Consider the following 17,165-nt stretch of genomic DNA (forward strand, 5'->3'; position numbering starts at 1 on the left):
ATGTGGACTTCAGTGTGTAATAAATGAATAAGAAATACTGACATGAATGACACTTTAGCAGACCCCCTGTGACAGGTCATCTCTTCTGTCACTTGGTGGTCTTCACTCTCTGAGCTCCTGTCTCACATTAACTGTTCACCCTCAGTGTCTCCTCAGATGTTCTCTCTGTGAGCTCTCAGCTTTCTCTTTAAATCTCCTCCTCCTCCTCCTCACTGAGCTCAGACAAACTTTCACTTTCGTTTCTTCACAAGTCACTTCCTTGTTTGTCTGACTGATTCTCTCTGCCTGCCTCTCCTCAGACTGACGATGGCTGAAGCCCAGCTGTTTGTGTCACAGGACGAGTTCACCTGCTCGGTGTGTCTGGACACTCTGAATGACCCCGTCACCATCCCCTGTGGTCATAATTTCTGTCTGAAGTGCCTCACAGACTACTGGGATCAGAGCAAGTGTGGAGCTGTCCTCAGTGCAGACACACCTTCATGTTGAGGCCTGAGCTGAACAGAAACACTCTGCTGAATGAAGTCATTAAGAAATTAAAGAAGACGACACTCAGTTCTCCTCCTCCTCAGAATTACGCTGGCCCTGGAGACGTGGAGTGTGACTTCTGTACTGGTAAGAAGTTCAGAGCAGTGAAGTCCTGTCTCTCCTGTCCAGCCTCCTACTGTCAGACTCACCTGCAGCCTCACTATGAAGGAGACACCCTGAAGCACCACAAGCTGGTTGATCCTGATAGAAATCTAAAGGAGAAACTCTGTGAGAAACATCAGAAAAGTCTGGAGATATTCTGTAAAACTGATGATTCCTGTATCTGCACGATGTGTGGAGTGACTGGACATAATGGGCATAAAATGGTTGAGCTGGAGACGGAAAGAAAAGAAAAGCAGGTGAGTGATGTTTAGTGTTTAATGGAAACTGTTTGAATAACTTTGAGTTAAGGAATTTGTACATTTAATGTGACAGAGATATCTATTCATCTACAGTAAAACTCGAATATCTGTCACTTGATTAACTGTCAGGACTAAATAAGAAAAACCCAACCTTGTGCACGCCAGCGTCTCCCGATTACTACTGCGAGTTCTGCACATTGGAACAACAGAAATCCCAGAGTCTGTTACGCACCTTCAGCTTTAATAGCAGTTTGTAGCTTTTCTCTTTTGTTATAATTAAACTAAACTACTATACATTGTTATGGCCTATCAACATATGTGTGTGCTGTTTGAACTTATTAAACGTTTACGAAACAGCAACAGCTCTTCAAGTATTGCTTCAATGACGGAGTAGGAAGGCCAACAGTGAACGATATAAAGCGGGATGCTGAAATAATGGAAAAATGTGTTGAAAATGGAAACCAGTGACGATAATGTTATTCTGTATTAATGTTAATGGTCTTCTACATTGTAATTTTCATTATATATTCTGTTATATCAGGTTGTGTTAATATATTGTGGAGTACAGACAGCTTGTGATGCTCTGTATGGGGGCAGAAAGGGCGTAAAGCTGTAAGTGATGGGACAGGCTGAGGGGCTTCTGTTCTGTGAGGGGCGGACAGGAGAAGTGAGGAGAGAAGGGAAGGTGTGGAGCAGGGAGTCAGCAGACAATAAGCAGGAGTGTTTGTAGGATCAGAAATACACAACGAGAGAGGCAGGAGATCAACTGATTGGTAGGGAAAGCTTTCTTTGATTGTTTAGGAGGTGAGCTCTGTAAGCCAAATAACGAAGTGTAAGACAGGACACCGTTTGTGAGGGAATGAAGACTCCACGTAAAACGTAGAAAACTCCAGACCTCTGAGTTGTATTAGCTTATTGCACTGGTCATTACAATATTATATAAATTAATTCATTTTGATAATACTCTATTATATTTTGTTAATATAGTTTTTTACGACCGTTCGCTAAATTAATCTACTGTATGTCATTTTTAAAGTAGCTGCTCTGCTATCCGTCTTTTCTCTTATCCATCACAGCCTCGGTCCTGACCCCTGACTGATAATCGAAGTTTAACTGGACCTTATAAACCTGATGTTTCAAGTTCAGAGCATTGGCTGCTGGAGTCCATCCTGGTGAGACTGGCTGTAAGTCACGAAACAGCTCAGGATGAGATCCCCAAGATGGTCCACAAACAACTGAGTTCTCTCCTCACAGCCAGCTGAGTTTCTTTCTGCTCTGATCAGTTTCTCTTTTGAGTTTCTAAGGTAGTGGGAGGCCAACTATAGCCTGCTGTCTAGAAATGTCCCACCAAATGTATGATTATGACAAAGACTCACTACTACACAACCTCAATGTACAGTAAGTTCAGATAAAAACACTTAACTTCAGTACACCATTTGGTGTTTCTTCAAATAAACGACTAGTGTCACATCGGCTCTGCCAGGTCTCAGTAAGTGACACAAATGTGGCCGAGTCCTCGCTGGAATATTAAAAGAGCTCGGCTCACAGGTGAACACACGTTAAGAAACCAACATCTTAAACAACAATGAAGTCTATGAAGTGGCCTGATATTTAATCAGTTTACTATGAATCAGGTCACTAATATCGGCAACTAATTTTTGATCTCCTTATGTTTTCTCTTGTTTGGCTATCACTTGATTTGGATTGATTTACATAAATCAGTTCTTCAGATGTCCCTGAAAGCAAACATGTAATTGTAGGACAGACTGGCACTGATTGGTCAGAGTCTTTTTCTTAAGCTGCCACCTCCTGCTCCTCTTTTATTGACTCGTAACTTCAGCTTAGTTGTCAGTTCAATTCACCAGGACTCTCCTTGACAGTTTTGGGTGTCATCTGATCAGTCTGATCAAACACAGCAAATGACACCCAGCGATGTCTCAGTATGTCACTCTTTATCACTTTGTGACTGAAGAAGGAGCCAAAACTCAACTTGATGGACAACACTTAGCAGGAATTAGCAAAAGGTTAAAAAGGTTGAATTTCTGTTCATCGAAGACACCCACAGCAACAAGTCCACTCCGTCCTTTATAACCCTTTACAAGCACTAGAACTCTGATCTCTGCCCCTGGATTATCTTCTGTCCTGTATTAAGACCCTTATTGTGACCATCACAAAGGCTAAATGATCTCTTCTGCTCCAAAGGGTAACGTAGTGCCAGACGGTAAGAGCTGAAGACCCCTGTAATGGAGATGATCGTGGGGGTCTCATTCAGTCTTGACTTGATAAAGGAAAGCAAAGTGCACAAGTAAGAGAGACCACCTATAAAATCTGTATAATTACCAAAGGAGAACATCAACCAGCAGTTGTACATTTTTTTGCCACTAAAAGATAACCAGCAAGTGTGAAACCTCAACGACTTTAAACTGCAGAACAACTCACAGTCACAGGAGAAAAGGACAAGAGAGAGAAAAGAATCTGTTAGAAGAAAGACAAAGCAAACTGAATGTTCTTAAATGTGTGACAGAGGAAGCTCTCCATGGACACAACAATCTGGACAAAGCGTCACCTCCACCTGAGTGACCATAAACCAAGTCAGGAGTTCACCTGCTCGGAGTCTGAGAACTTCTGACTGTGACTCGGTAGTTAAGATAAAGCCAGAGGTGAATTCTGGGAGTTGACATCACCATAACTGTGTGAAGGAGAAGGCTTAGTTGTTCTGAGGGTCTCTTCATAAATTCAGTAAGAGAACTAAAGTGGACTTGAATCTGTTCAGAGCAGCGTCTCACACACACTGAGGAGCTGTAAGGGAGTGTAGACAACCTGTGAGGAAAACCAAACTGCCATCACAGTGCTGACTCTAGAAACTTAATAAGTAACTAAGAACTGAAGCAGAACTGAGACGAGAACATTTAAAAGCTGGTTCTGAATGAATGATGTTTCCTGGGATATTTGTGGGATAAAAATTATGAGAAATAAAATCACAAGTTATGTGCCTTTCTATAAGTGCAAGAGATGAACCAACTAAGGTAACAGAGACTCATGTTTGGTGTTGTCTGTTGATGTCGTCTGTCTGTATACACTTGAATACGTACATCTTCAGGTGTCCTTATATTAGAAATACATTTTATTTTTTGACTGTGACTTGTCCCTGGTGTTGTCTGCATGTTCTAATTGTGTTTATGGAAGATAAAAAAATTTATGTATTAGCAGTATTTGCATAAATGGACATAAAAGTAATTAACAGCTTCTTAAGCATTAGATTAAGCATAAATTAGAATGACAAGCTAATAATAAGATATGTCAAGCAAATGGTTAAATAAAGACATAAGTTATATTGCATTTTCTAGTTAAAGCCTGATTGAAAATTATCAATATTGGGAAAGGAAGGATAGAACAGTAAGAGAATGACGTGTAGAAACTACCCCAGGAGATAAAAAGAAAGGAGAATAAGAGCACCTGTTGAGTGATACTAATAACAAAATGTAGAAGAAATGGTCAGGATAGGTACGTGAGAAACAAGCTGGAATAGTGAGTCAGCAGAAAACAGCAAAGGCATTGTGACAACGAGGTCAAGATGATGTAATGTATGAAAAATTAAATTATTATATTCATGTACTAGTATACATAAATATAGAAAATATATAAGCATTAACCTTAGGGCAGAAATTAATGCAAGTCAGGCATGCCAAGCAAGTGATTAAACAAAAGCACATGCCATATATTTTTTTTAATTATAGCTTATCTTTAACCTACAAGTATAAACTAGCATGAAAGCCAAGGAAAGGGGATGTGATAAGATTGCACAAATATGGAAGAAGGAACTTCTGCCCAGCCAAGGCCAATAAAATTGAACAAAACAGAAAGTAAAAATGGACAATTTACAGTGAAAATACAGGAGACCAGCTACTGGGGAAGTCAGGAGATAATAATGGTTCTCATGATAACTCGAAGTATCAGCTGGGCAGGTGCAGAGGGGAGTCAGAGAAAAAAAAGGGGATGAGCTAATTTGAGCGAGGTCGGAATGATAAGAAATGACTACAACAACAACAACAACATTTATTTATATAGAACATTTTCATACAAAAACTGTAGCTCAAAGTGTTTTACATAATGAAGAATAGAAAAATAAAAGACACAGTAAGAAAAATAAGTGAGACACACTGAGACACTCCTTGTGTGATTTTTGGATAAACAAGAAAAGAGAAATTGTGTTCTTTCCAGTGTGAGGTGCGCAGAGTGAAGAGTAAAGCAGACAGGCCTGTTCCTTGTGCTGCTCCAGTGTTGCTCACACAGTCCTTGAGTCTGCCTGACAGATAGTCCATCATCAGGACACCACAGGCTCACCCACCTACACATCTCTGAGCTGACCCCTTAACAGGGATGGCTGGGTGGTCTTGAAGGCTCTGGTGAAACCAAAACATATAAACATAATAAACATTTCTTGATTATAAGAGACGAGATGTGATCTTTCTGAAGAGAATTTTTGGAAGTTCAGAGAGACGGGTTTCAAGATCTGCGAGATGGTGACTTTTGCCATTTTGAAAGTCAACAAAAGTTAAAGTAAAGATCGCATTCACACTGACAAACGGAAATTATTACTCAGTGAAATAACAGAACAGCGAAAAGAGATTGAATATATTGTTTGGATTGAAACTTTAAGTCAGAGACTTGTAGATCGTCTAATTCGTGTTGCCATCAGGGAAAAGTAGTGTTTCTTCCCAATGAAGAGGCCTCTCCGCAAGAATTAAAAGATTGGTGGTTTGGTGAAAGTGAAATCCACGTACGCGGTCACACTTGGGTCACAGAGTAGCACAGATACACAGGAGATTTTAGAGACAAACGTTGTTCAGACACTTCAAACAAACACAAGTCTCTTTCAGGAGTGAATTGAGCTCCATGTGTAGTCGGAGGGGACAGTTCTGTCTCTCAATTAGAAGAATAGAAAATCTTCCTGTTCATAGGGGCGCACCTCAGGAGTGGGACCACCACAGGAGCAGAGGATGTATGGAGGAGAAGGGAAACAAGGCAGTGAGACATAAAGACAGGTGCTGTACAGGCTTTTAAATGTTCAAAGTGTCACACAAACCAAACCTGGGGGTGAGTGAGCGAAGTGAGAAGGAGGCGTAGCTCACTAGTTTTATTAAAAATAATAATTCATCACCTAAGCAAAACACCTGAGATAAGTAATATATCAAAAATATAATTTCTGAGTTTTAGAATTACTTTTACTTGCCTTCTTCCTGAATTCAACAGAATCATTTGAGTATTTCAGTATCTTACTTGACTCCAGAAAATGAAAACGGCAAACAACGTCCTTACATGTCTGACTCAGGATATCAAATGGCCTTGCAGATCCTATCATTGCTGACATGACGTGTTTTAAGTCCTCCTGGCCTTTCACCAGTTTCTTTACTTTACACTCCAGTTTGTTTTTATTATTTTTGGTGTTGTGTGAACTTCACATTTCAAGAACTACCTCACACACCAGTGTGCCTTCAAATTGTCTTCTGTATTTGATGTTCTCTTCAAGCCCAAACTCAATCTTACATCAATTAAATTAAACCTTTCTTTTAATCTTTATTGTCATTCCTGTTTGTTAAATCAAATCTAAGTTTTGTCATGAAATGTCAAACAAATGTATTGTGAAAATATCAGGAGTCAGAAAGAGAAGAAGAAATCACAAAGTGAACGTGAATTCTGATCTGACCACGCGTGTCCTCTTGTGTGTCCAAACAGAAACATCTGGTGGTGACACTGAGGAACATCAAGAGGAAACTTGAGGAGAGAGAGAAGACACTGAAGGAGATGAGGAGGGCAATGGACGAGATGAAGGTGAGTGGTAAATGAAGACAACACTTCATATCAAAGAAAGGAGAAATAAATGAGAACTTGAGGAGCAGCAGAGCTTCACTGGTGATGATGAGTAGGGACACGAGAAGGGAGAGTTAGAGAAGACGTGTTGTGGTGTCCTTCATGGCCTTTCACTGTTGACAGTATCCCAGGTGTTATTCAATGGAGACTCAGACATCCATCCATCCATTTACTAACCCGTTGAATCCGAATAGGGTCACGGGGGTCTGCTGGAGCCAATCCCAGCCAACACAGGGCACAAGGCAGGAACCAATCCTGGGCAGGGTGCCAACCCACCGCAGGACACACACAAACACACCAAGCACACACTAGGGCCAATGTAGAGAGACTCAAACAGCATCACCCTAAAGTCCTCTTATATTCCATCAACTACTTAAAGGAAACTTAACTTTACTGACAGAAACTCACACTGAAGGTCGACGCTGATGTTCTGAATTAGATCATCGGGCACAACGTCCATTAATGGTCTAAGTTGTTTTTATTTTTAAAATATCATTGCATACAATCAAGTTCAGCTTATACAACAAATGTCTTTCAAAGTCAAACTAAAAAATAATTAAAAAAAATCAGAAAGTTAAAATAGAAATCTAAACAAACAAAAAAATTAAAAACTACGAACAGGATTTACGCTGCAGCCCAGAAAAAGAGTGAAGAGCCGAGAACTGCGCCAAAATTCCTGATAATTTAAATAAATAGATAAAAAAATAAATTAATAAAAACGCAGAATTTCCTTTTCCCCTGCTATGGTTGCTTTTTTAAAAGTTTTATTAATTAGAACTTGCCATATTTTACAAAGGTTTTGAACAGAGTGAGAATTTGTTTTTTTTAAATGTCAAACATCAGTGACCCAGTGACTTATCACAGGTGGGCTGGGGGTCTTCAAGTTCAGCAGCACAAGACTACAAGCTCACAATGTGGTAAAGTCAGTTACAGTCAATGTTTCCTCCTCCACTTTAGGCCCCTCTGGTAGCCCACCAACCACAACTGTTAGTAAGTTAGGAGTGATTGTGACCCCAAGGCTGTCTGATAAAACATTCAAACATTTTGGGCCTAAATGGTGTTACTTTGTTTTCCTCCTTAAACATGTGGCCCAGTTAGGCTGGATATCGATTCCCACACTCGCACGTTTGATTCTTCCCAATTTTAAATGAGATAAATGTGATCGATGAAAGAGTCGAAGTCAGGTGGTTGAATACTTCGCACATATGGAGCTGGAATGTATTCTATGTATGATTGACTTTCACTCCTTTTCCCTTAAAGGGGATATTCTTTGAAATGTTTTTATATGTTGTTGAGATCAGTCTGACTCCTCAGCACTGATCAGGATTTCTTCTGGAAAAAAAATGGGTGGAAGGTGTGGAAAACTGGGTAGGTTATTTTGGTAGATTTTTGTTGTCTGTAGCTTCTGTAAACTTTTCTAATAATAGTGGAGCTAACTTAGATGAAAACGTCTTTATAAAATTCCACTGGTTACCATCAGGGCCTGTTGTTTTCCCACTTTGGAGTGAGTCTACAGCATCCAGTAACTCTGAGAGTGTCAGAGGTTTGTCCAGTTCTTCTTCACTAATAGTGTCCAGCTGTTGTCTTTGTTTTATATCAAAGAACTCCTCAGATCGTGTCTCGTCTTCTTTAAACTGAGTAGAATATGAGGACTTATAGAACTTGCTAAATGCGTGTTATATTTTTTAGGCTTCATTACTTTATCTGCAGTATCACTGGTAATTTCTGTTATTGTGTTGCAAACTTCCTGAATGTTGATTGCTGAGCAAAGATCTTCTTAGCCTTCTCTCCACGTTCACTGTAATGATGTTGTGATTTAAAAATGAGTTGATCAGGATCTTTTCCTATCAAGAGGTTAAATTCTGATTAGACAGCCTGTCTTTTCTTGAAAAATACCTCATTTGGAGAGATGGGATATTCTTGATTTATTCTGGAGGTCGTAATGGCCTTCTCTTGTTCATTCTTGTATCTCTCAGTTTTATTAGACTTCACAAATTAAGGATCTCCACTGTTTGACTGAGTGCAGACTTTACATAACATACACCTCCAAATGTTTTACTTCAGCTTTAATATTTTATCACAAAGGGCAGTAAGGTTGTCCAGTGGTGGCATCTGATGAATTTCAGATCCACTTTCCTCCATTCACTTTCCGTGTGGAGTTTACCCGTTCTTCCAGTATCTTAGTGGGTTTCTTCCTGTTATTCCAGATCTTCCACCACATCCTCACATTTCAGTTTGGTTAATTGGCAGAAACCCCAAATTGGCTTCCATTGTGATCACTAGTATAGCTCTGACCCTGTAATGAGCTGGCAGACTGTCTATGGTAGCACACTCTCCGATGCACATTTCTGTCAGGATTCATTTATGTGAATGTTCTCATCCAGCAGAAACAGAACTCTTCACACACATTTCTGTGCCCAGACAGACCAAACTTATCCAATCTAATTTATTTAACACAGTCTCACATTAAACAGACCAACACCATCGAGTGTACTAAAGTAATAAACACAGCCGGTCCAGACCAGTGGGGTGTGTCTTTAGTTCAAAGAAAGTAGGCGGGCACAATCTGTCACTCAACACTGTGTCGTCCAATCCAGACAAAGAGGAGACATCTGAAGAAGTACAAGTGAAGGAGAGCCAACCTCACAGACTGACCTTCACTTCGGGTTTATGTTTCTACGCTCGTCTGCTTTTGTTGTTTCCTCCTAGAATTCCTACCTATTAGTGATGCATGAAATCTCCTCTCTACACCCATGATGACTGTGACATTTTTCAGCCAGGATTCCTTCCACTTAATATTGTTCACAGTCTTGTTTCATATCTTTTTTGTTTATTTATTTATGTTAATGTTGATTTGGTTGAGAATGTGCTTTATTCTTTGTATTTGATTTGTCTATAAGCTGCCTTTTTTATGTTCCATGTGATTTGTGTGTGGCTCACCAAGAGGTGGACCACCTGCCAATCACCACCCTGAGCTTCCCTTCCACCCTATAAAATCCGATGGTCTTCCACAGTTTCATTGTGAATGTGCTTTGCGAGTTTGTTAAGTTACTGTATTCTTTTAGCTGTGCCTAATGCTTTTGTGATTTTCTTGGTTTTTTAGCCTGTGCTTTGTTTTTCAACCGCTGTCTTTGGATTCTGTTTGGAAACTTTGTTTTGGATTGGCTTGTATGGCTCAAAAGAGTGTCTATGTATTTGGAATACAACTTTAGGATAAATAAATGTTTAATTATATAAAGATTCTATGAGGGCCATTATCTATCTATCTATCTATCTATCTATCTATCTATCTATCTATCTATCTATCTATCTATCTATCTATCTATCTATCTATCTATCTATCTTCCTCAGTCTTATGTGTGGCATATGCTGAACTTCTGATAACTTTGTCATTACTGCTCCTCATCTTTTTACCGAAGTCTTAAAATGTTCTGCAGTACTGGTGGTCTGATCCATCCACTTATAATTGTTCACTTAGAACTGGACACATGTGACAATGACAACTGCATCCTTCCATCCCTACTCCAGCCTGGAGCCTATCCACCCAACCAGGGAGGTTTTCCACATGTGCATCATAAGGCAAAACACCATATGAGACTCTCTGTATCTGGTGTAAAGCTTCATCTAAATTCCCTAATAATAAATCTCATATTATCATTTCTTCCTCATTCTAGTGGCTGGTTAAGAGGTGACCTTTTAGGGCTTCTCATCCTCACCTTCTATCGTAGAGTTATGTGATTCACTGTCCAGATGTGCAAAGTTCTGTAAACAGCAGAACACCTCCAGCTTTGGGGTTGATGATCCTGAACAGTAGGCACCTTTTACCTCACATTTACTTCCTACATAGTAACACACAGCCAGGTGTCATCATATAAGTCTGACTCATAGTTACAATAGAAAATTCATCTATACTAATAAAAGACAAAGCCCTCACTGACTCACTCACTCACTCACTCACTCACTCACTCATCACTAATTCTCCAACTTCCCGTGTAGGTAGAAGGCTGAAATTTGGCAGGCTTATTCATTACAGCTTACTTACAAAAGTTGGGCAGGTTTCATTTTGAAATTCTACGCGTAACGGTCATAACTGGAACCTATTTTTATCCATATACTGTAATAGACTGCAGCTCGATGGCCATGGGAGGCGGAGTTGCGTGTCACATCATCACGCCTCCCACATAATCACGTGAACTGACTCTGAACGCAGTACGAAGAAAACAAGGAAGAGCTCCAAAGAGCGCTGAAGAAAAAACGCATGCAAGCATATTCATAAGTGCAGCTACTGTGGAAACAAATCACGGTGTAAACCATAAGTTTAAATTAAGTTTATGGACACACTCCCACTGCCGTTTGTCATGCCTACGACGAATACCATATTTGCAAGATACAAGTTTAATGAGAAGACACGAGGTATAATCATGACTTTGGATCACTTTGTAACGGAGTTAAAATTGCTGTAGCGAGAAACTTTTAAGTGCCTGGTCTTAGCTAACATTAAATAAAGCCGTGGACATCGTAACATCACACGAGTGAGAAGCTCACGTGAACTGACTGAATGCAGTACGAGTGATCACTTCCATGCATCAAACCTGTTCAAAAAACGCATTACATAATTGACAAGGTAGGAAAAGAATATGCTCCGAGCTGAGCTCCACAGCTAACGTGGTCTTGTGGAAGCAACTTCGTCACGCTGCCACCAAATACTCAGAGAAAAATCCACAAGATAATACACATACTGTCTCTAGAGTTTCTCCACACTCTGAATGTATTTCTTGCATCCCCGCTATACCCTCTGATCTCCCATTTCAATTCAAATGCCTCCAATTTCCAGTGAGGCTCTACTTCGCGATGACAAGTAATAAGTCTCAGGGACAGACCCTACAAAAGGTTGCCATTAATTTCAGGCAAGATTGCTTTTCTCCTGGACAACTATACGTTGCATTCTCAAGAGTGAGCTTGTGCAGCTTCGTCATATTACAACCGGAGTGCTGAACTGACAACGTGCTATATAAAGAGAACTATAACAATCATAATAAATGAACAATAAAACAGCGGAGAACCCGTGGATTAAATAAAAAGGCTGCTTCCTTGGTGAGGCAAGGAAAAAGGATGGCCTTATATGTCGTTCGTTTATAAAACAGCGGAGAGCCTTATATGAGCAGGCAGTCAGTTAAAGAGGGGAATCAAAAAATTACTATAATCGTAAGAAATAAACAAAAAATAGCGGAGAAGCCACAGATTAAAGAAAGGAAATGGGTACCTGAACAGTAAAGTAAGTCTTAAATAGCTACACAATAACTATAACAATCGTAGTAAACGAACAATAAAACAGTACAGAACCGCCAAGCAAGGAGATAGGACGGCCTTATATGGCGTTCATTTATAAAACAGCGGAGAAGCTGCGTGAAGGCAGCTACACAAAAAAACAGCAGAGCGCCACACTCTGAATGTATTCCTCGCATCACCATTATACCCTCTGATCTCCCATTTCAATTCAAATGCCTCCAATTTCCAGTAAGGCTCTGCTTTGCGATGACAATTAATAAGTCTCAGGGACACACCCTACAAAAGGTTGCCATTGATTTCAGGCAACATTGCTTTTCTTCTGGACAAAACTATACGTTGCATTCTCAAAAGTAAGCTCACACAGCTTGGTCATATTACAACCGGACTTCTGAACTGACAACGTGGTATACAAAGAGATCCTTAACAGACAGTTATTGGTATATTCTCCCTCAGTTTAAAAAGGTTTTCTTTTCTACTTAATAAAAATTTAAAAGCGGTACTTCGTCGCTGCGAAGTGTAGGGATTTTGCTATACACAGTATATATATATATATATATATATATATAAATGTGTAGATATGTATATATATATATGTAGATCTGTATATGTATATATATATATATATATATATATATATATATATATATATATATATATATATATATATATATATGTGTGCGTGTGTGTGTGTGTGTATATATGTTGTAATAAGTAGAGACTGGAGGTGTAAAAAGGTTTGGGGCAGCCATCCGTTTAATTCGGTTTCCTGGCTGCAAACGTACTTGAGTCATCATAGACAAGTTTACACAACAGAGTCCAAAACAAAACTGCCTGCCAGAGCAAAGGCAGTGGGCTTTATAGTACAGAGGGCGGAAGTGATGTCGTCCTCTGGGCCGAACAGGAAGTGACCTTATCCTTGGGGCCGGAACCGAAGTGATGTGTCCTTCCTGGAAATGGCTGCTCCTGGTGGGATTTCCCGGGTAAGACCTGCAGAGAACTCAGAAAGAGCGTCAGCGTACCCCGCTCCCCCCTGGGCAGATGTATAATCAGTATTTTCTAAGCCCTTTAGCTGCCCCCCATGCACACGTGTGTGACAATGTATATATGTGTGTGTATGTGTGTGTGTATATATATATGTATATGTGTGTGTATGTAAGTGTTTATGTATATATATATATATATATATATATTATATGTGTAAATATGTAAGTATATATATTTTAGATGTGTATATGTATATATATGTATATATGTATATGTATATATATGTTTATATGTGTGTGTGTGTATGTATATATATAACACTCATAACAGTGACAAAACAATTACATTGACAATCATGTTACGTTATTTTCAAAATGTTTCCTTTTCTTTTTCATAACTTCTTTAACACGTTACTTCTCTGCTGCAAAACGCAGGGTATTTTGCTAGTTAGTAATAATGCAAAGTTCATAAATGAAGTAGAAATACATCAAACATAAAAATAATAACACAACTCTGAACTTTAAAATGAAAAAAAGATGGAAGAAGGTAAATATGGAAAGAATTCATGAAATTAAAGGACATCTGAAGCCCCTTGACCAACACCTAGACCCTCTTGTTTAATATCTCCATCTCATTGGTCTGACACCCCAAACTAGAATACAAATGATATACAGAAGTCTCTGGTCCAGAAATTGTTTTATTTTAACACAATTACCTTCTAACACACAAGTTAACTCCTCTTTATAAATACTTCTTCTTCTTCTTCTTCTTCTTCTTCTTCTTCTTCTTCTTCTTCTTCTTCTTCTTCTTCTTCTTTATTCCTGGTGTGTGTTGTCCTACTCCACTCCAAACCTCAGGCTGATAGGAGATGCCATTTTTAAAGGCAGACTGTTATACAAACTCTCATGTCAAATGGAGTCCTCACAAGACAGTAGAGGTGTCCCCAGCAGCTCTTGCTAATGGCTCTCAAGATCCTTCACAAGAAAGACTTTCATGACTGTGTATCTCATAAAGTCCTGAAGTTTCCTTAATAGCAGCATCAGCAGAGTGATGATGTTACTCGGCTTAATGGAGGGAACATATTGTATGGGAGTCAGTCTGCAACTGACCTTCCTTCTGCAAATAAAGTACCAGCAGTCACTCCAGCCAATTCAAACTGTCCTTCACAACATCAAAATAGCAATAAATGTGCCTCATGATTGGTTATTCTTATCAGGTGACTCAATTCTAAATCATTATCCTATTTATTCAGATGTCTGTGGTAAGAGAGGTGGAAGAAAATGAGAAGAGCTTCACTGCTCTGACACGGTGCATTGAGGAAGCCCAAAGGAAACTGACTGTGAGGATCAGAGAACAAGAAAAGAGAGAAATGGAGAAGGCTGAAGGAGTCATGGAGCGACTGGAGAAGGAGATTAAGGAGCTGAAGAGGAGAGAAGCTGAGCTGAAGGAGCTTTCAGAGACCAAGGACCATCTCCACTTCCTGCAGGTGAGAGCAACACTTCATAGAGAGTCTGATCAGAATGGGGTCTGTGGGACCTGAGAACATTTAGAGAGAAAATTAAAAGATAGGAGGAGTTTGTACAACAGGACAAGAACAGGCCATTCAGCCAAACACAAATTGTCTTTTCATATTTCCTTAACATTTCCAATATTCTTTTTACAAATATCTCAAAGTTGGTAACTTCAACTGCATAACAAATTGATGAATCTACATCTGTCTGTATGAAAAAATTATTTTTTTATGAAGTGTAAAAGATGACATCTAATAAAGGATGGTGCCAACTCTTCAGCCAGGCTACCTCCTGATGTCTCCATCTTTAAACTGATGAGATTCAAATCCTTCAGTATTTCCTCACAGCTCAGACCCCACAGTCCAGTCTCATCTCTGATCTTTCTCATTTGTTTTTCTCTCACACTCCACACAATAGTCTTGATGTCGACTGTGTTTCATAGACATTATGGAGATTCTCTTCTTGATTTACACTCCACACATGGTGGTCGCTAAATAACTCAGCTTGCCGTAGCTTTCTTTCTTTTGTATGGTTGATGATGATCATGAGGATGGTGATGAAGAATCAAAGGCTCCTAGGATTTCCTCACAAGTCACACTTATGAGATGCAGACCTTCAATTGTATAATCATATTAAAGTGCTTTCTCCCTACATGTGTTAGTCTTTACATTTAATTTTATTTAATTAAGTTTGTCTCGGAACCATAAAAAGCTGAACGCCTTGTTTTGTGTGCCAAGTCAATTCTGGACCCTCCTGCCCCCTCAGTCCCTTTATCTTGACTCTCCGCTCATGGAGTCCTCTGTGAAAAGCTCTTTGATAGTTAAGGTTGATAATCTTTGATGCTCCACTACACTCCACCAAATATTCTCTTATAAATAACCAACAAGTCAATGACAGGCGTTCTCACCATCTAAACCCACGCTGACTGCCCACCACACTGATCCTTAATTCAGAAGAGCCCCCTCTTATCAGCATTACTTACTTTTTAATGTCTCCGTTCTGTAATCTCATTCCCTCTTCTCTCCTGATGCAGATTTTCTCCTCTCGCTGTGTCCTTCCTGCTGATGGAGACTCACTGAGCTTCACTGTCACCGCTGAGTTCTCATCTGAGGACCTGAGAAAGGAGCTGTCAGGTCTGACAAAGAGTGTGGAGAAGATCAGCCGGTGGGACATCATGAGAAGGACTCCATCAGGTACAGCGTCTGGTGACATTGTGTTTGTTATTGAAGTCCATTAGGAGGACCAGAGTGACAATAAGAGGACACTGAAGAAGGCCTGCTCTTAAACATTTATCTGCCATCCTTTGCTGTTTATTATTTTTTACTATATAGCGCCTTTTACTTTGATTAGCTGAGTGATAACAAACTCTCTAAATAATCAGCTGTGTTTAATCAGATGTTTTAGAATTTTAACTTGAAATGTTACACTCCTGATACTTTTTCCATATACTCTCCTAAAAGTCCTTTTTTCACTTAACTTTGAGATTCTTTTTATTTCCTTTGCTTTCCTCACCTTAAGATTAATGAACAGAAATGTGTTTTCAATGGCTAAGCCGGCTCAGAGCACAAATGAATTGTTTATTTGAGAACAGAGAAGACGTTAATGGAATCAAATTGAGCTCAGCGTCAGTGCTTTATAACATCAGAACATCTCAATCTGCTCCTGCTGTCTTCGCTGTCCATTACATTCTGCTGGATGGAGTCCACGTTAAAAGTTCACGTTCATCCATTTTCAGCTGTGCTCCCCCTGGGCTCTCATGTTTTATATGCCTGCTGTTGTTTGCTCAGAAGTCGTGTCTCCCACAGACATTTAAAAGGAGTTTACACGCCAAAAGCATTTGATTTGATTTATTTGGGTGGTGTAGATAAGCAAATTGGTGGACTGCATCAGAACTCTGAGTACTTGAGGACCACCTGAACATTTCAGTGAGTGCAGCCTCAGAGTAAAACACACTTTATAAATTATGAATTACGTTCGTTTACACATAAAGACAGTGATTTGTTTAAACACAAACTAAGGTCAAGCAGCCAAGGGCACAGGGTCCATCCCGGCCGTCCACCACATTAGACATTTACTGTATGTGTGTATTGTGAAAATAAGCAGAGAGAGTGGGCACAAAGAGTTGGGGTACCACCCTGAAATACCCATTTAATGATGAAGATGAAATAAAAAGCACAAAGACGGAGCACAATGATGACGTCTGCTGCAATCAAAGGCTGTCAAGTTAAAGTCACTTGTGAGTCGGAGCTCCGTCTTCCTCAGTCACAGATCTGTAATGAACACCCACTTCTGGTGACATTTTAAAGTGGTGTCACTGAAGAGGCGGAGCTTAATTAGCGGGCTGTGGAAGGGACGTCACTCGTCTTGTGGCCTGTGAACTCACTGAAGTGATGACATTAGCAGGAGCAGCGCCCTCTCGACTAAGGGTGGGATTTCTTAACTAGATGGAGCCTTGAAGATGTCCCCAACTGTACCTGCTTGTCAGAATATTTATGACATTGTATGTCAGGACAAACACCAAGACATGGAGTTCAAGGGACCTTCTGTAGACCTCTGTAATCAAATTTTGGTGAGGCAAAGATCAGAGCCAAGGGATAAAGCCATTTGTAAATCTTTGAGTGTT

The 17,165-nt window shown here is 39.7% G+C and overlaps 1 pseudogene; it reads left to right on the plus strand.

Moving 5' to 3' along the window:
* The first annotated feature begins 292 nt into the window (after positions 1-292).
* The window catches only part of LOC120528939, a 21,520-nt pseudogene continuing 4,647 nt past the window's right edge, over positions 293-17,165 (plus strand).

This window comes from Polypterus senegalus, chromosome 4, assembly GCF_016835505.1.
Source record: "Polypterus senegalus isolate Bchr_013 chromosome 4, ASM1683550v1, whole genome shotgun sequence".
NCBI lineage: Eukaryota > Metazoa > Chordata > Cladistia > Polypteriformes > Polypteridae > Polypterus > Polypterus senegalus.